General features: G+C 47.8%; 1 protein-coding gene across 2 annotated transcripts in view; it reads right to left on the reverse strand.

Annotated features, from left to right (window-relative positions):
• The window catches only part of ACSL1 (acyl-CoA synthetase long chain family member 1), a 74,517-nt gene extending 60,444 nt beyond the window's left edge, over positions 1–14,073 (reverse strand). The window contains exon 1 of one of the 2 annotated variants that reach the window (XM_088020917.1): positions 13,927–14,073. The gene's annotated coding sequence lies outside the window, so the exon portion shown is untranslated. The remainder of the gene's footprint in view (positions 1–13,926) is intronic. The other variant, XM_088020915.1, reaches the window with a different exon arrangement.
• Between the last annotated feature and the right edge of the window lie 5,855 nt (positions 14,074–19,928).

Below are 19,928 nucleotides of genomic sequence, written 5' to 3' on the forward strand. Positions count from 1 at the left end.
CAAAATCTATAAAGAACTCATCAAACTCAACACCCAAAGAACAAATGATCCAATCAAGAAATGGGCAGAAGACATGAACAGACATTTTTCCAAAGAAGACAGCCAAATGGCCAACAGACACATGAAAAAGTGCTCTACATCGCTTGGCATCAGGGAAATCCAAATCAAAACCTCAATGAGATACCATCTCACACCAGTCAGAATGGCTAAAATTAACAAGTCAGGAAACGACAGATGTTGGCGGGGATGCAGAGAAAGGGGAACCCTCCTACACTGTTGGTGGGAATGCAAGCTGGTGCACCCACTCTGGAAAACAGGATGGAGGTTCCTCAAACAGTTGAAAATAGAGCTACCATACGATCCAGCAATTGGACTACTGGGTATTTACCCCAAAGATACAACTATAGTGATCCAAAGCGGTACGTGCACCTCAATGTTTATAGTAGCAATGTCCACAACAGCCAAACTACGGAAAGGGCCAAGATGTCCATCAACAGATGAATAGATAAAGAAGATGTGGTATATACATACAATGGAATATTATGCAGCCATCAAAAAAAACCCACAAAAAAACGAAATCTTGCCATTTGCAATGACGTGGATGGAACTGGAGGGTATCATGCTGAGCAAAGTAAGTCAATCAGAGAAAGACATGTATCATATAATCTCACTGATATGAGGAATTCTTAATCTCAGGAAACAAACTGAGGGTTGCTGGAGTGGTGGGGGGTGGGAGGGATTGGGTAGCTGAGTGATAGACATTGGGGAGGGTGTGTGCTATGGTGAGCGCTGTGAATTGTGTAAGACTGTTGAATCACAGATCTGTACCTCTGAAACAAATAATACATTATATGTTAAGAAAAAAAAAAGAAGATAGTAGGAATGGAAAAATGAAGGGGGGTTAATCAGAGGGGGAAACGAACCATGAGAGACTATGGACTCTGAAAAACAAACTGAGGGTTCTAGAGGGGAGGGGGGGATGGGTTAGCCTGGTGATGGGTATTAAAGAGGGCATGTATTGAATGGAGCACTGGGTGTTATATGCAAACAATGAATCATGGAACACTACATCAAAAACTAATGGTATAATGTACGGTGATTAACATAACATTATAAAATTAAATTAAAAAGAAAGAGAATAAAATTCTGATACGTGCCATAACGTGGATGAACCTCGAAAATATGATACATGTTCTCGGGACTTCGAATGAGGCAAATTTGTAGAGACAGAAATAGAGGCTACAGGAGTGGAGGGAGGGAGGGAAAGGGAGAGTTATTGCTTCACGGGCACAGAGGTTGTGTTTGGGATGATGAAAAATTCTGGAACTCCATAGCGCTAACGGTTACACAATATTGAGAACGTACTTAATGCCACTGAAATGTATACGTAAAAATGGTTAAAAGGGTAAATTTTATATTATGCCTTTTTTACACTAAGAAGTTTTTAACAACTTAAAAAAAAAAACCACAGATTTTGGTAACTAAGTGGATGTAAAGGAGAAAAAGAGGAGAAATCGGAGGGCTGGGTTTTTGAGCCTGGAGAATGAAACTCGGAATGAGGTCCTCTCCTGTGTCTCTGGGTGAGCTCCCCTCCTGGCACCTCGCAGTTCCTCCGCTGAGCTCCTGCCCTTCCCTGGAACCCACCAGAGAGTCTTCACTATGCCTCCATGCCCTCTCTGCACCCCCCTCCTTTGCTGTCTCCTTCACCTACAGCCCTTTTCCCTGGCCCTGTTTAAGATGTCCAGCCTTACCCACATAGGCCACTTTCTCTCATCAGCTCGTAATCACATGACCTAGGAGGTTAGAAGCAGTCAGTCCTCCTCCGAATTCCAGGAGTATGTTCCTTGTAGCCCGTGTGCGATCCTCAGCACCTCCTACTTTACACTTGTCGGGGTGTATGTGTCTCTCTCTTTCGGGGCGAGGGCCTCTTCGCCTATGTCCTTCTATGCCCCTGATGCCTTGCCCAGAACAGGAGCTTCATTAACCGTTACTGAGCTCTGAGTGACCCTCTGTGATTCTGCCCAATTCTCTGCTACCCATCCCAGGAGGGTGTATTTATAGAACAATGATTCTCCAAAGAGAAAGGAGGTATTCAAAGTATTTCTAAACTTGAGCATTCTCCTTCTATACCCCGCATTGCGGTGGCGGGTGCCACGAGCCCGTGTGCCAGAAGGTGATGTGGAAGGGGGATTTAAAGGTCAAAAACCACTGATTTAAAGCTACACAAAAATACTCTCCTGCCTGTCTTCCCACAATGTTTTTCAATTCTCAGACTGTTTCACTTATGTATAATGTCACCTCAAGGTCACTAAAGGACCAGGGTCCTCTCCTCTCCTTGGCAGACATTTAGACATACATTCAGACAGGACACCGTGGATCACTTTTTGAAAGATCAAGGTTGCCCATAAGGAAGGGAAGAGGAACAAACAAATACCTTTCTTTCTTTCTTTCTTTTAAGGAATTTATTTTATTTTTTATTGTTTTTTAAGATTTTTTTTATTTGACAGAGAGAGAGACAGCGAGAGAGGGAACACAAGCAGGGGGAGTGCGAGAGAGAGAAGCAGGCTTCCCACCGAGCAGGGAGCCCGATGCGGGGCTCGATCCCAGGACCCGGGGATCATGACCTGAGCCCAAGGCAGGCGCTTAACGACTGAGCCACCCAGGCGCCCCAAACAAATACCTTTCTTAAGTAGAACTGCAAATGTCAGAAGGGCTCGAGTCCAGAGCCTGACACCAGGCTGGCATCCAGCTTCTGTAAGCAAGTCTTCTATGACACAAAAGAGAAGCCTCGAAACCAGAGAAACCTCCCAGGAGCTGCTGGGGAGCAATGGCGGGACTGCAGTGAGGAGAGCCCTTGGACACGCCCAGGGCACCGGGTGGGTGGCCATCTGAGATGTAAGGAATGCTGCAAGCAGGACCTGCCTGGCATTCTCCCGAGAGCAGGGAAAGAAAGCCAAAGAGCTCTCCTTCCATCACCCTTCAACATAGGAACGAAGACGTGTCACGTACAGCCACTTGGGAAAACGATAATTACAGTTTGCACATGCCCAGCGAAGACACCCAGGCAATGTGAGGCAGCATGAATTTAAGAGAAGTTTTCCATTCGAAAAAAAAAAAAAAAAAATCCTAAGGGAAGCAAGAGTTTTCCATTGGTCTTCAAACATTGATTTAATTTTGTTACGTGAGTCCTCGGAAGCCATGATGAGCCAGGGACGTTTCCTGGTACGAGTTCGAGAAGGGGCAGGCTGGGCGGGATGGGCCTCAGTCAGTCACCTCACTTGAGCTGATGGACACAACACCTGCTGGCTAGGCCAGCCCAACCCTTCTGCAGGAACTGAGACAGAAGAGGCTCCTGTGCGTCCAGCTTCCCACTCATCCACTGGATCCAACAAGGCACGATACTCAGTTGACATGTGGCACAGGGAAAGCCCTAATTATGTCTGGAGGACTGCATTTTAAGAACATGACACCATGGTCTGGGGGATAGGGCAACACAGGGAGAGACTATTATGACAAGAGCTAGGGAAGGAAATATAATTCGGAACGGACTCTCCACCTTCCTGGCCTGCGATGACCTACAAAGCAAGCCCTGAGACAGGAGGCTCCACCCCCTAGCCGGGAAAGAACTTAATAGGAAAGAGGACAAATGTCCTTTTCCAAGAGCCGCAGCTGGACCCAGCGAGGCAGGAACTCCTCTCCACTCAGGGCCCCGGGACGGGAAGGAGGGGCCATTTGTTTGAGAAACTGCACACAGAGAAGGCACCTAAGTCCCGGGGTCTCCTCAGACGTTGTGTCCAAGAGAACACTAGTCTCAGAGGCAAAAACCTCACCGTTCTAGGTATTGGCTGTGCCCGACGAGCTGCAGAGTCTTGCACCTACTTCACTGCTGCCTGTGTGGGCCTCAGAGGGGATAAAAGAAGGATCGCGAGAGAGGAGAGGTACGCCCCTGGCTGTCACCAACACCACGGAGCATCTCCAAGAAGGTGGTAGAGAAAGCAAAAGATGGCCACACAGCCCTGACTCCGGGGACTCCATAACAGGATTCCCACCGCCGCGCAGAAACTCCAGAGGATGGCACGGCGCAGAAAGAGAACAAGCAACATTAGAAACTGTCAGTTCTATGCTTGTGCCCCATCGGTATTTGTTTTGCGACTTTATTATTCTATGTACTTTGCTGTGTTATTATTATTTTTTTTTTTATTTCTCAAGACAATGAAGATATCACTAGGGTCAAGTCAGTTCATTTCCTCTTATACGTATGTATCTCCCACCTGCTCCAGAAAATGGCCTAGTGTGGCAACCTCTCCTTCTAGGAGAGTGACAGATGGGTAGAAGCCCCTCCCAGGTAATACACACCGAGGCTCTCACCATCTGCCCTGTGTGGGACCCTGGCGCAGCCACTGACCAGCTCCGTGGCAACTTCCACATAAGGGTCCCTTTGAGAAAGCTCCCACTGCGAACGAACAAAATCGCAGGGGAGAAAAACCACTCTCCCTCATCCCTTGCCAACAGAAGGCCAACCGCGTGAGGACACAGCACTCCAAGCTCTTCCTCTGCCTTCGACGAGTTCAGGGTATCAGTGAAAACAAACACACCTGCAGGAAAGATTTAACCAAACTATCCAGACAGAAGGTGAAGAAGTAAGCGGTGGAGGGCTTCGGGAGGGAGAAAGCAGGATGGATGGGCCCGAGCGTGGAGGCAGGGCCTTCTAGAGAGCCGGCTGGAAGCAGGCAGAGATGGTGGGGGTGGGGAAACAGTCTGAGAGCCAGCCCAGGCTGGCGGGCGGGGGGCAGGGGCAGCTGGCCGGTTAGGAACCACGGTGCCACAAACCAGGGTCACGGTCACGCTACCAGGGCTCAGGCTAAGCCGCAGCTGGCTGCAGAAGCTTGTCCCCCTGCGGAGGGGAGTCGTCTGCAGAATATCCCATGTCCCCACCAGGACGAGGCCTGGTGTGGAGACAGAGAACAAGGCCCAGTCCTTCCTGCGCACAGAGGTCATGACGATCAAGTAGCAGTGACCTGGATACGAAGGCTGAAGGCACACAAGGTTGGGTAGAGTTACTTACACCTCTCAAAATAGACTGCGGCTTCAGGGGGACTGATAAACTAGAGGGACAGCTTAGCCGCACAGGGTAAGTGGGAGGCAGAACACAGACAGACCTCTCCCCACACAGAGGAGGGCCAGCCACTCTCGGATGGGGACGCTTTTGAGGGTTTAACGATTTCAGCACGAAAATTAATTGTTTCATTTAATGGTCTGTGTCCCTAAAAAGCAGCGACGAAGGGAACCTACCACATATTCTTAAGCGGTGGGCTTCCTCAAGATCAAACAGAGCCTCTGAAGAGCGTGGGACCCCACTGTGACCTCTAGATGTCGTCAGCTCTGTGGGAGACCTGGGTGGTGGTGCAGGAAGTGACACATGAGACCCAGGGTTGAAGGATTAAGCTCATTGTAGGTGGAGGGAGAGGGCAGGCTTGGTGACAACCGCGGGACAAGAGCTAGAATAACACCCAGAGTTTAGGTCACAACAAAAGGAGGTGGGTGGCCCTAGGGAAGCTACAAACAAAACAAATCCAACAAGTTGCAGAGGACTGTTGAAAAATGACACTGTGTTCAAAGGGAAAGGAAGAAAAAGAGATGGTCTCATCCAGCTATTACCTACTTCCAACAAGTGACACGAGTTTGGGGGTCTCTATTTTCCCTTTGTGTTTTGTTTAAACTTTATTATGAAAATGTCCACACGGATTCAAAGGTATATAGAATAGCATAAGAAGGCACTATGTGCCCCTAATCCCAGCTTCAGCTTTAATCACGATCAACGTTATGTGACTATTGTCTCCTTTTACACCCATTAAAAAAAAAAAAATGATTTTAAAGCAAATCCCACACATCTTGTCATTCAGGTGACACTTTGGAGGCCCATCCCGCACGATGCTCCTACAGCTCTATGAATGGATCTGCTGGGAGTCACGCTGACTGACACATTCCCTGCGTCCTGCCAACTGACTAAAGATTTCAACAAAGAAAGCCAACCTAAATATTGACACAAAGTGCCATACCCAGCATGATATTTAATTGTCACACAAGGAAATGTCCATAAGTCCAATTTGAGAATATTTACGATGTATGCACTCTACATCAAACATTGCTCCAGCCTCGGGGGACAGAGTAGTGAATAAAACAGAAAAAATAAATAAATAAAATCTTTGTCCTGGGGACGCCTGGGTGGCTCAGTCAGTTATGCATCTGCCTTCGGCTCAGGTCATGGTCCCAGGGTCCTGGGATGGAGCCCCGCATCGGGCTCCCCGCTCAGTGGGGAGTCTCCTTCTCCCTCTCCGCCTGCCCCTCCCCCTCCTCATATTCTTTCTCCCTCTCAAATACAAAATAAAATATTTAAGAAATAAAAAAATAAATAAAATCTTTGTCCTAATGAGGCTTCTACATTATTAAGCTTTGGTTCAAAAGTCAAAATATACTCTGGATTTAACATGACTCTTCTGACATCCGAGGCCAATTTGACATGAATCACAACCTAGTTTGGTAAAGCAGTTTTGATGCCCCCTAAACTGGACACACTGAGTTCTTTCTCTCTCTCTCTCTCTCTCTCTCTCTCTCTCTCTTTTTAATAGCATTTATAGGTGTCTTGCCACGCTGATGTAGAGAAGGAGTTAATTTTCTGGTTCTCTAAACTTTCTAAAATGCATCCAAAATAATAAATAAATGTGTGCTTAATATGTAAATGCACTCATCTATGAACCCTAGACATTTGCAAATATTTTCTGAACACTGTAAAATATACATATATGAATTTACGCTAAAAAATAAATATCTACAGAAGTTCTAATACATCCACTCTGCACCATGGGTGGTCTACCCCCACTGCAGGGCACGTATGCCCCATTTTGGAGACTACTACTGAGCCGTACCTAAATTCTCTGGGCGCCCGCCTGGCTAGAGTCTCTTGTCAGTTCTTGAGTATGAGAGGCAATAAATAAAAGGGCTAACTGGAGCACCCTGAAAAGCTTGCCACAGCTAGGGGGCAGTGTAACAGTTGCGGCCAAAGCCCACACACAGACTTCCCACCTAAGAGGGAGACAAAGATACTCAACATTGCCCATGAGGGCAAGAAGTGTTCCGGAGAGGACAGGACATTGCCAATGACGTCACTGGCCAAGCGTGAGAGCCTAAATGGACCGGGCCGGGTAATCTGGAGGAAGGAGAATCAAGACCTCGGGGCCATGGCCGACAAGAGGGGCTGGCCTCATCTGAGGAGGCCTCTCCTGGGGAGCCCCTAGCTTCAGTCCCTGCCTCAAGGGCCAAGGACCTTCAGCCAGCCTACACTCTAGAGAGGTGTGGGCATCGGTGGCGCTTATCTCTGAATCCTATCCAGAGAGGAAAACACTGGCTGGCTCTGGCTTCGGAGTCTAGCCTGACTCTGGGCTGTCAGCCACACCTCTCTGGATCGTGGTTCTGTCCCTCTGGAAGGTGGTTGGTCGGACTGCTTGACAGGCAAGTTCCCTGCCAGCTCCACAATTTGGGTACCTCAGAAGCTTGCCTGAGGCACAATATGGGTAACTGTCCCTACAGAAAGAACAAATAGCTATTTGACCATTTCCCTAGTGAAACAGAAACAAGGTATGGTTTTAAGGAGAAATACCAGGTAAATGAAGACTACAGTACAGTTATGTAAGATTATCTGGAACTTGACACTGATCTGCCTTCCTCCCACATCCTGCAAAGCCTACAACCACCTGCTGTTCGAAAATCTCTGAAATACCTCAGATGTACCCCTAGACACTAAGTTCAGCCCAATGAAAGTTCAGGCTTTGGTCTAGTGATCTTTGATGCCTTGATCATAATACACAAACCTGGAACATTTAAATGTTTATTCTTGTCAGTGACCCCCTTCTATAGGACACCTGACCATCTGAATGTCTCCTGGTCTCAACCAACCATCAGATGATATTAAGTGCTTACTCGTGGTAAGGTCCCATGTTAAATGCTGCTGAAAACACACAAATGACAATGACTAGGTCTATTAAATGCCCAGGGCCTAGAATGTAGCTGAGGAGCCTATGTGAGGGAGCAAGATATGTTCGCATGAAAGGCAAGTGACGGAGGGAGGGAGGGGTGCTATTCCAAACAATGAATAACCAGTACAGCCTGGCATCAACCTGGGAAAGAAGTAGGCCACTGGCCCAGAACAGCCTCAGGAGATCCTTGGATGGACCAGGCATTAACTCTCCCAAATCTGATTTAGGGGTGGGGGCACTTGGGGTGGCAGCTATTTCTAACCAATATGGGAGTGTTTTAGCATTTTAACCATCCTTGTGGCTGCTGGTGCACCCCAGCTAGGTGAATGTCAGCCTAGGGTTCCAGTGAGTGATCTGGAGTTTCTAAGGAGCAGGGCTATGAGGAAGGAGGGTGCAATGAGGAATTGCAGACAGGTCATGCTAAATGCACAGGGTCCATGAGGCCCTTCCAGGACATAGGAAGGCCAGTCAGGTAGAAGAGAGGGCTCATGGAAAGGGTCTTGGGATGCAGACAGCTTGAATGCAACCCTGTGCTTCCAGAGTCTGCTTTCCAGAAGTCCCAGGATGTGGTAGTTTGGGAGAGGCACGGGAAACAGCAGATTGGAAGCAAACTCTAGAAGCTCCCAAGAGCCACGCTAAATAAAGACTTGGGGCTTTCTAGAGGAAGCCCTGGAAGGCTTCTGAGCAGAGGAGGGATTCAATCAGAGTTCTGCATTAGGAAAAGTAATCACCCTCCCTCTTTTTTTTTTTTTTTTTTAAGCGAAGGGTCTCTGCTAAACCAGAGGTAACGTGCTATGGATTGGGCGGTGATGCCAAGGAGAAAAAGGAAGAATGGGTATGTGTTGTGCAATACGTACAGAGAATAAATTAGGAAAAGCAGATTGCGGGGCACAAATCAAGGAGTATATCGAGATCCAGTCATTCCCCGAACCAGCCCAGGAACAAATTCCACTGTGTGCCATGGCCAAAGGGGAACACAGGTTGTGTAACCTGGGCTAAGTCACCCATCTCCCACACAACAGGTCTGCCCAGGGAGCAAGTTAGGCTATTTCAGTGTTCTGAGGGCCTGGGGTCATTTGGAAGTCCCTCAGACTGGGGTGACCGAGGGCGAGCATACATGTGTGAGCTGGGGCTCCCTCCCCTCCCCCCTTCGACCGTGGCAGCCCTGCTTTTGTGTGCTATCTTGGGGTTCTGCCTAAAATTTTACTGGAAAAAAGGCACCCATACCCACTGAAAATTCACTATTCTGTTCTCTTATCTAAAACATGCCGAGAAAGTCTGTTTCTGGTAAAAAGTACCCTAAGATATGCAACAGAAAGCAAATCTATGTGTCATGGTGAGGCTGATCTCCTCCTTAAGTGAGTGGTGCTTGACCATCTCTGCTAAGCCTTGGTCCCTGTTCCCAGCCATGAACTCTCTTCCTTCCACACACTTGATGCATTAACCATGCGCCACAACTGTTTGCGCATCTTAGGAGACCCACTTCCAGGGCAGGCAAAGCCTTTTACTCTTTAATTCTCTAGAAAGTTGTAGCTGTGTAGCAGGTGATCTTGCCGCTCACCAAACCAAGCTGAACCAAAATTGTTGTCATTTTCAGCACTCTGGTGGTATAACACAGAGTGTCAAAGTGAGACGGAAATATCAAGGAGCAGTGACACGGAAAAAGAATCCGCTCTGTCCTCAGTCTCGCCACTAGCTGGGTAACCTGGAACTTTCCAGACACTCCCGGACTAGGAACCTTTCAAGCTCTAGGGAGGCAGCCGAGCCAATTAATTAGGAGCTCTGACCCTGAAGCCTGACTGTGTAGTTTCAAATCCTGGTTTGGGCGACTTAAGCCCTGCACCTGTTTTTATATCTTTTGTAAAATAGGGATTTTAGTAGGACCTCCCTCGCAGGGCTGTTGGGAGGATTAACTGAGTTAAACATGAGAACCACTGAGAACGGGGCCTTGCGGGGTTGGCTGTTATCACCACCTATCATGCCCTGAGCCTGCCCCCGCCGGGGCTGTGGCCACAAGATTAGTCAGCTGATAACTGCCCTGCTTTGTAGGTGACAGCTGAGCCTTGAGGGAGAAACTAGTCTCTGCAGCAACTTTGTCTTTACTCTAGTTATTAAAAGAATAGATGGTATTCGAGGTATCTGGGCCTTAGATATACCGATATTTCTCTCATAACAAACTTGAGGGGGAAAGTACCCATTTTTTCCGCAGCCAAAACTGTGCATATGGAGAGATAATACATTTATCAGAAGGCCTTCCAGAATGAGGAAATGGTATAAACAGCAACCCACATTTCCTCCCTTGATGCCCTAATTTTTTCCAATTCTCTCTCCAGACCATGAAATCCTTATTTCAACAGCTTTGGACTAGAACACATGAACCCAAAAGTCCATTAAAATCATTCACCAGCAAAAATAATTTTCAAGGGGCACCTGGGGGGCTCAGTCGTTAAGCGTCTCCCTTCGGTTCTGGTCATGATCTCAGGGTCCTGGGATCGAGCCCCGCATGGGGCTCCCTGCTCCGCGGAAAGCCTGCTTCTCCCTCTCCCACTCCCCCTGCTTGTGTTCCCTCTCTCGCTGTGTCTCTCTCTGTCAAATAAATAAAATCTTAAAAAATAATAATAATAATTTTCAGACCATTGTCAATTTCAACAGTTTTAGAGCAGGACATGCCCTAATTTTTAAAAAAGACACATTTAAATATATGAGAAGCTTGGCAAACTGTTGTGAAATAGTTATTCTTAAATATTCAACAATATTGGATCGAGCCTGGGCGGCTCAGTCAGTTGAGCATCCAACTCTTTGATTTCAACTCAGGTCCCGATCTCAAGGCCCTGGGATCAAGCCCCAGGTTAGGCTCCGCACTCAGCAGGGAGTCTGCCTGAGGATTCTCTCCCTCTGCCCTTCCCCCTCCACACACACACACACACACACACATGCGCCCTCTCTCTCTAAAATAAATAAATAAATCTTTAAAAAATATATATCCAACAATAGGAGAAGGGTAAATAAATCGGGACATATCCCATATACCACATTATGCAGTCATCCTCAAAACTCATTTTTTGAGGAGCAGGTAACAACATGGAAAAACGTTCACAATATAACTTAGGTGATTAAAATTATTAAAATTTTTATCTTCAATTAAAACTATATGCTTAAAGTAAAAAAAAAAATGTTTAGAAAAACACAGATAGGGGGGCGCCTGGGTGGCTCAGTCATTAAGCATCTGCCTTCAGCTCAGGTCATGATCCCAGGGTCCTGGGATGTAGCCCTAGGTCCCCAGGTTGGGCTCCCTGCTCAGTGGGGAGTCTGCTTCTCTCTCTGCCTCTCTCCCTGCTCAAGCTCTCTATCTCTCTTTCAAATAAATAAATAAAATCTTAAAAAAAAAAGAAAAGCTCTCAGGGCCCCTTTAAGTATGACAATGTTTAAAACTAAATTCAGCCACTGGCAGCTTCAGATCAGCTCTGTTCACTGAGATGTAATCTCCAGGAGTGAGTGTCAAAGAAAAGTGACCCTAAGATGTTTGTCTGCCTAAGCTGGAGTGATAACCTTCAGTAAAAACTCTGGCACCTTCAGTCTATCTCCTCTGACTGACCTGCCCGTGAGAGAGCAAGGCTTGAAGACCAAGATTTCAGGTTAGGCCACAGGATACCCACAGCTTGGAGCTGCCTTAAAGGAAGTTCCTCTGTATTTTTTTAATACAAGAGTCTAACCCATTGTATCATCCAAACAATACTGTTCATAAAACATTATTAATGGATCCTAACTCAACAGAATTTGGATATAAGAGAGAGTAAGTGCAAAAGAATAATGGACATATGCTTTATGTGGCAAACTTGCATAATAAATTCAGCAACTGACCTTAAAAATTATATATTCATCTCAGGTTACTGAGTATCAACAGATATTACTAGTATTCTTATAGTCTTGCCCTTTCCAGAAAAGTGAAACTTGAAGAGAGAGAAGAGAAATCCCCAGCTATGATGACAAAACAATCTGATCTTTCCCCGGCCCCTCCTCTGAACACGTCCGTTTTCCACAAGACAGCTACATCAAAAATGAAAGATGTAGTAAGGCCTGGACATGAGGCATGACACTGTGGCATGCGGGGACACTTTCAGTTCTTTCACACTTCATTCAAAAGAGAGATAGCTATGAAAACTCTACCTCTGTGATACAAACAGAAACCCGTCCCTACCTGCATTTGTCCCAAGTAGCTATCTCTTAAATGGCCCAAATTAAAAAGCCCAGAGATATCTTTTTAGTCAGGCTGCCTGCAAGAATAATAAAAGTACTGCCAAAATATGCATAACAGAGACAGGAAGGAAACAGGTCAAAATGCTTATAATTGTGAGGGAAGGGTGATTAAAAAAAAAAGTCTTCTCTGTTTACAGTAAATGCAGAAAACAGATCTATAATATATGGTCTATAATATGTCTATATTATTTTAAGTGAGGAAGGGAGGTATGAGGTTTGCTTCTTTTAAGGATCTTCTTTTTCCAGTCATAGAATCTTAGCTCACAAAAGACTTTAGCCTAATGCAGTCCTTCCACAAATAAGGAGTCAAGTTTCAGACTGGGAAGGGATTCTCCCAGTTGAGTGAGGACAAGAAAGAACGTCTCCATAGACTGGCTCCACGATGATGGGAAGCAAGTTTTCCTTTAAAAGTTCGACCTCCTGGACCCCACTCATCTGCCAATCTAACCTGCCATCTCCACTTGAAAGTGCAGAATCAACCAGAAATTTTTGACTGACGTTTTGTTTGTGTTAAGCAAATGACTGTTTACACTGAGATAATCACAGGTGAAATTTGTGTCGGAAACTGTGAGATTTCTTGTTTTTCTCATGCTAAGCAAAGACAAAAAATAAATAAATAAATAAATAAATAAATAAATAAATAAATAAATAAATAAAAGGAAGGGTATTGACAGTCGGGGGCACTTTGGAGCCTCCTGCACCAAGAAGATGCTTTTTTAAAAAAGTGTTAACTTTTAAAGGCAAAGAGCCCTTTTATGATGGTCTTAATTAAGCTCCATAACCTTGAAAGTAGGTGGACTGGGGCAGGGGTCTGAGATTCTAACATACACACTGATTAGTGTCTGTCTCTAGGTTCTAGTCCACGTGTCCATTCAAGTCATTTACCACCACTCTTCGTCTACGCTGCAAGGAGACAGGTATCGTTTCTGCTTCCTAATTTCAAGACACCAGGCTTCGTACATCCGTGACTCCAACACGGCTATGTACCGCGGCTATGGGCACGCCTCTGGAGACACCGCGAGAATTTCTACATTTGGCAACCGGCTTTCGATGCTGCATTTGACCCTCCTGCAAGCGCTCCGCGCAGGGGCCACCATCACGCCGCGGTAGCAGGACCGTCCGGCTCCGATGTTTCCAGGCGCGGTCCGAGAGCGCCTCAAAAACCCCGCCACGGGGACAGGAGGGACGCCCGTGGCCGAGAGACCACCGGCCGCAGCCCCGCGGGATCATCCCTCGCATCTGAAGGTCGGGGTCCGGCTTCTGGGCCGGGCCGGTCCCCGCCGCCACACAAACAGGAGGCCGGTCCCGCGGCGCGCGTCACCCGGACCCCGCCGTGCACCAGCCCCGCGCCCGCGCAGCCCGCGGGAAACGGCGGCGGGGCATCCCCGGCTCAGGCACAGGAAGCGGCGGCGGCTCGGGCGGCCCGAAGGCCTCCGCTGCCGCGGGAAGGGGAGCCGAGGGCAGAGGCCGGAAAAGCAGAACGTCCCCGGGAGCCGAGGGGAGGCTCACGCGTCTCCGCTGCGGCCGCCGCCTCCCGGGCTTGGGCCCGCGGGGCAGCCTGAGCCCCCGCGCCTCCGCCGAGACCACCGGCGCCGCAGCCGGAAAGGACGCGGCTCCCCGCGGCAAGAGCACTCACCTCGGCTGGCCGGGCCGCTGCGCCGCCGGCTGTCACCGCAGCCCACTGCCTGTCCAGTCCCGGCTCCGGATGCTATTTAAGGGCGCTGCCGTAGCCACTGCGCCCTGGCTGCGGCCCAGCCTCTGCGGCCGCCGAGCCAAGCTGTTGCCGGTGCGCCAGCCACGCCTGCCCCGCGGGCCCCGCCCCGTCCGCAGGCCCCGCCTCCGACAGCAAGCCCCGCCCCCGACGCGCGCCCGCCTCCCGTCTGGAGAAGCGCGAGCTGGGCTGCCTGCTGGCGGGTGCAGGGAGGCGGCGAGCAAACTCAGCAAGAGTCGCTTCGCGTGCCCTCGCTTTCAGAGCGAATCTGTGGAAGGGCAAAGGGTATATTGTAGGGCCTCAACCTAGGAGCCCGGCCGGCCCTGGGGTCCCGTTGCCACGGGGACCGGAAGACGCCCTTTTGCGTCTTCCACTCCCAGTTGCCTGCCTTGCTGACTGACTTCTTGGCGGACGGTGGGGGGTGTGGGGGTGGCATTACAGCAGAATGCAGACCCAACGTTACTCAAGGGCAATATCCACCTGCCAAGTTCTTAGGGCCTGTGTATCTTACTTAGCCCTGGCTGTGGTTCTGAGGGGTTCTGCATCCGTGCGATGCCCGTTTGGCATGAACTTTTTCAGGTCCTATCCCAAATGTTATTTTTCCTCCTAGCACCTGAGGCCTGCCAGTGTCCTTAATCTCTAATAATGGTTCGGGTTACGGTGGTACTTGCGCCCAGTATTGCGAGGAGGGCTACTATCTAGTACTTCTTTGAATATGAAGAATGGGAAGCATTACTGTGATGGTAAACCCCTCTGATAACAACAGCTACAGTTTATTGAAACAGTTCACACACATTGTCTTCTAGAATCTTCATCATAACCCCATGAGGTGGCTGCTGACCTGATTCCCCTTTTACAGAGGAGGGAGAAACTGAGGCACAGAGGTTGAATGCTAGTGCGGGCAAAACCGCACTTGGAACTCACGCAGTCGGCTGCCAGAGCACGCACATAATAACCACCGGACTACATTTTGTCCTTACGTTTTTGTGAGCCTGTGCTCACTGGAGGCCGCAAGCATATCAAGTTGACTCGAGCAAGTAATATCCTAAGGACTTTTGTCCCAAAGGGTGCCGGGCACCATAGGACAGTGATGGTGAGAGCAGCCCCACACTCCAGTGGTCTCTGTAGCAGCTCAGTGCTCTAAGACCCCCTTCTACACATAGACTGTCTGCCTAGGATTAAAAATGGACTCCACTTTCCTTTCTGTTGGTTTCCAAACTTGGATAATCCTTGGTTTCTCTGCTCAGGTCTCTTCCTCCTCACCCGTGATTTCATCATTTTAGCCTGTTCATTTTTCTCTTGCTTCTCCAGCCAGTCCTTCAGCCCCTCCTTAGGCACTTCAAAGTTGTCTGCTCTAGTGGTTTGTCAGGGCTGCCATTCTGAAGGATCACAAAGCAGGTAGCTTAGACAATAGAAAGGCATTGTCTCATAGTCCTAGAGGCTGGAATTTCAAAATCAAGGTGTGGGCAGGGTTGGTTCCTTCTGAGGGCAGCGAGGGAAGAATCTGCTTCAGGCATTTCTCTTTGGCTTTGGCTTGGAGAAAACGGTCTTTTCCCTATGTCTCCTCACCTGGTTTTCTCACTGTATGTGCCTGTCTCCACATTTCTTCTTCTTATGAGGGCACAAGTCCTAGTGGATTAGGGTCCACCATAGGGGGATTAACTTGATGCCTTCTGTGAAAACTCTATCAACAAATAAGGTCACATTTTGAGGTACTGGGGGTTAAGACTTCAACAAATAAATTTGGGGAGAGGATGGGATGCAATTCAACCCACAACATGTGATAGCTGTCACTGACTGTCTTCCCTGACCCTTCCCCCTCCAAGACACTTTTCTCCTCATCGGTATGCTCTTCCTTGGTTTCTAGCCCTAATGCAGGTAACTCACCACCTGAGAGTGGGAAAAGCACACAACCAGGGATTACATCTCACTTCCTACTCTCTCTGGTAAAGCTGTTGTGTGACTTAGGGCGGCAAGTTCAGGTTTCTCCTCTGGAAATAAAGGGACTAGACGAAATAATTTCTCAGGTCCCTTTCAGTGCTAACACTTAAAAAAAAAAAAAAAAAACAACTTATCTCCCTAATCATTTCAGAAAGTTTCACAATGTATGGGGTTGTCCCATAACCATGCAATAAAGACTTTGAAGGTAGGCAGTATCGCACAGTGGTTAAAAACTTAGGCTTCAGAGTTGGGCATTAAGCCCCATCTCATCCTCTATAAGACAAGAATAATGGTACCCACCTTAGAAGGGTGTCAGCCCATGGCCTCAGTTTTCTCATTAAATGAAGGTTCCAGACTCCATGGTTGGGGGTTCCATTTTGTGACTCGGGAAGACATAGGAACACAGTCTCAAGTCTCTTTTCCACCTTCTTTTTTCCCCAAACGTTTCTGTAGCCACCAGAACAAAAGCCAACTGGATGTTGCGGTGGAATAAATCTCCTAATGGAAGTTTGAGTCTCTGATCAGTTGTTCTCAGCCCCATTTTGGCTTGATTTAAATGTTGTGGCTAATTCTGGCTAGATCCAAATCTATGGAACACCGATTGAACCATCTTCTAGAGAAGCTAAAGAGAGTCAAGGTCCTTTTTGGGACAAGCTGAGGGACAGGTTGACCGCGATCTTGTCTCAAAAGCTCCCACTTGTGACCGCCAACTGTAGAGTTGTGACTATTATAGATCTTCTGTATCTACTGCTTTTGAGCATGGTCATCTGAAGGATAGCCACATCAATTAGTAGTGGCCAATGTGCTTTTAATTCCAGGATAGTTAAAGAAAGAGTTGGCATCAGTGGCTGGGTGCTCCTCACTCAGCCTGTTTTGAGACTGCATCTACGTTAGGCATATATCCATCTCCCCCATGAAACCGTTAATGCCTAGAGAGCAGGCACAGTGTGCCATGAATCTCAGATTTGCTGGGCTTCCAGCAATAGGGAAAAAGGATGTTTCCACCAAACTGACACCGATCTGTAACTATTGGTGATTATCACATGGTCTCCAGCGGCCCTCATTGAAGCCATAGTCCTCCCTTCTCCCATACCCCCTTTATTGTTAATGTGCACTTGATCCTCTGATTTCATTAACTTTATGAGGGCAAGTTAGTCTACAGCTCTCTAGGCAGTAACTTCCACGGGTGTACCCTCTTCCCACTGGGAGGCTCCCAGAGGTTCTCCGCGGCTCCTGTCCAGCTGGATGGAAATACTTGCAGGTTAAGAACAAAGGCTTGGAGTCAGACTGCTTGGATTCAAATTCCACAACTCACTGGTTCCTGACCTTGGGCAAGAAACCCTCTAATCCCTAGCTTTCTTTCTTTCCTTTTTTTTTTTAAGCTTTTTATTTACTTATTTGAGAGAGAGAGAGAGAGAGAGAGAGTGACAGAGAAAGCATGAGCAGGGGGAGGGGCCAAGGGAAGAGGGAGAAGCAGACTCCCCACAGAGCAGGGAGCCTGACACGGGGCTCCACATGGGGCTCTATCGCAGGACCCCGAGATCATGATCTGAGCCGAAGGCAGACGCTTAATCGACTGAGCCACCCAGACGCCCCTAATCTGTAGCTTTCTTATCTGCCAAGTGAGTATAATACCGTATGGCATCCAATCTAAGTCACAATCCTTTGTAAGATGAACCATTATTTTATGTATCTCTGAGAAAGAAAAAAAAAATGCTCCACATTATAATTACAACATCACAGTTGAGAGATGCCCCCTATGTTGCTTAGCTTTTACTGCAGAGCAAATCACCTTAAAGCTTAGTGGCTTAATGTCTGCCTTCGGCTCAGGTCATGATCTCAGGGTCCTGGGATCGAGCCCCGGCATCTGGTTCCCTGCTCAGCGGGGAGCCTGCTTCTCCCTCTCCCTCTGCCCCCTCCCCCGCTTGTGCTCTCTGGCTCTCTCTCTATCAAATAAATAAATAAAATCTTTAAAAAGAAAAGAAAAAGAAAATCCTGTATCTGATTCCTGAATCAACACTGGGATAGATATGGATAGATATGTAGGTGATGATGATGATAGATAGACAGGTAGATAGATGGATAGATACAGATGGCCAGAGAGATAGACATGCTTGGAGTATAGTGGGCCTTTTGGGGACCAAGTGTCACCCTCGAGCCAAGAAAGGATGATTATGTTTAAAAAAAAAAAAAGCAGGAGGGGGTGGTGAGTTGCTCTGTGAGATAACTTAGTACCGTGCTTGGCCCCCCGTGAATGCTCTATAAATACTATTACTTTTGCTTCTCTTTGGAAAGTCTTTGTGGCTTACGCTTCTTTCTACCTGCAACCCTGTAAAGTCTTATTTATCATCCAAAACCTAACTCAGGCATCCCTTTCTCCAGGACACACACACACACACACACACACACACACACACACACACACACACACACACACACACACACACTGTGTTGTCCCCAGAGCGGTGCTAGCCTGCTCTGGTCGCCTGTTGTAACTAACAGGTTATCACTTCTGTGCTTCTAGACCCATGGGCCCAGCTTCGAGCTCCCTGCCGGTGGATGTTCTGTGTCTAGCCACCTCCTACCCTCATACCAATCCAATGCCTGACACTCGATACAGGTTTATTCAACTGAACTGGTATGTCGCCCCCAACAGACCTGCTTCTCATTCCCCTAGATATAATTGTTCTTTCCTCTGGAGGTGCTCCCACAGCTCTTTGTAATGTTTCCATCATAGGACTTGTCACATTCAGGTGTGATTACTTGTTTGTGTAACACTCACATGGATAGAATGTGGCTCATTCTCCTTTATATCACACAGAGACCCCCCCCCTCCTTTTCCCTGCACTAAGCCTGATAGGTAGCACTCTATAGATTCTTGTAAATGAATAAAAACAGTGTTTCAAATCCCTGTTCTAGTTACACTCAGGATGGCCTGTGGCCTAGAAGTCTGGAGGAAAATTAGATTTAGTTATGTAATTCATCAATAGTTATTTCTAGTTCTTTCCTAGAACCTGAGCTCCCTGGCTTCCCTCTCCTCTTAGGTCACGGTGCTGCTCCCTCACCACATGCTTGAGACAGTGATCAGTGGAGGCCCATCCCACCATCCCTGGGGCCTCTCTCACCCTCCCACCCCCACACAAGGAACTTTTACGTGGCAGGCCCACAACACCCAGCAGTATTTTAAGTTTCTCTCAGTGAATAGAATGTGTCTAAAAATACCATGGGGAGTATGGGAGACCTGGATCAGATCGTTGGTCACCCCATGTCCCTGGGGACAGCACACTGGTAACTCCCCTAGGGTTGGCACATCAGCTCTGAGAGGTGTTGAAACTGGGTGAGTGGAGCAACACGCAGCCTCCCGCAGATCTGCTCTGGCCTCTCCTTCATCCCCACTGCACAAGCCCAGCTCCTACTTGCCGCCGCCAGCCCACACCACAGCCTTCTGGAGGCCACTGCCCACCTTGAGAACCTGATGAACAATATGGATCCTCACTTCATAAACGTTTACCGTATGCTGTCTATGGGTGTCTGAGGGTCCCTAGTTTAAGAGCCTCTGATCGAATAGAAAGAGTATTCAATTTGGAGTTATAAAGATAGAATTCAAGGCTGGTTGCTGCCTCTCAGCAGTATTTTAAAAATGGTTAAAGAAGACAATTTAAGTGATATTGATGAGGGAGAAGAAAGGAAACTGAGGGCAAAGCACAATCTGACACCCCACAACCCCCCCCCCCCACACACACACTCCAGATGGGATCCGTGTGGCATTCCTCAGGCACTCCTGACTGCCCTAACATTAAGGGAAGGAAAAAAAACAAATGGTTAACTAAGAACGATCACAGTCCTGCAAGACCTGAGTCTCTATCAGTTTACAAACGTCTTAGTGATTTACAAGAAAAAAGCAAATCGGACATCTTAAGTGTGGGGACTTGCTACTTGCAATTGACATCTGAAGCTGGAGGGTAGTCTTTTGCGACTGAGCCCTT

Source organism: Eumetopias jubatus, unplaced genomic scaffold (assembly GCF_037043125.1).
Source record: "Eumetopias jubatus isolate StellerSeaLion01/CBP00866 unplaced genomic scaffold, mEumJub1_p1.0 scaffold_2, whole genome shotgun sequence".
Lineage (NCBI taxonomy): Eukaryota > Metazoa > Chordata > Mammalia > Carnivora > Otariidae > Eumetopias > Eumetopias jubatus.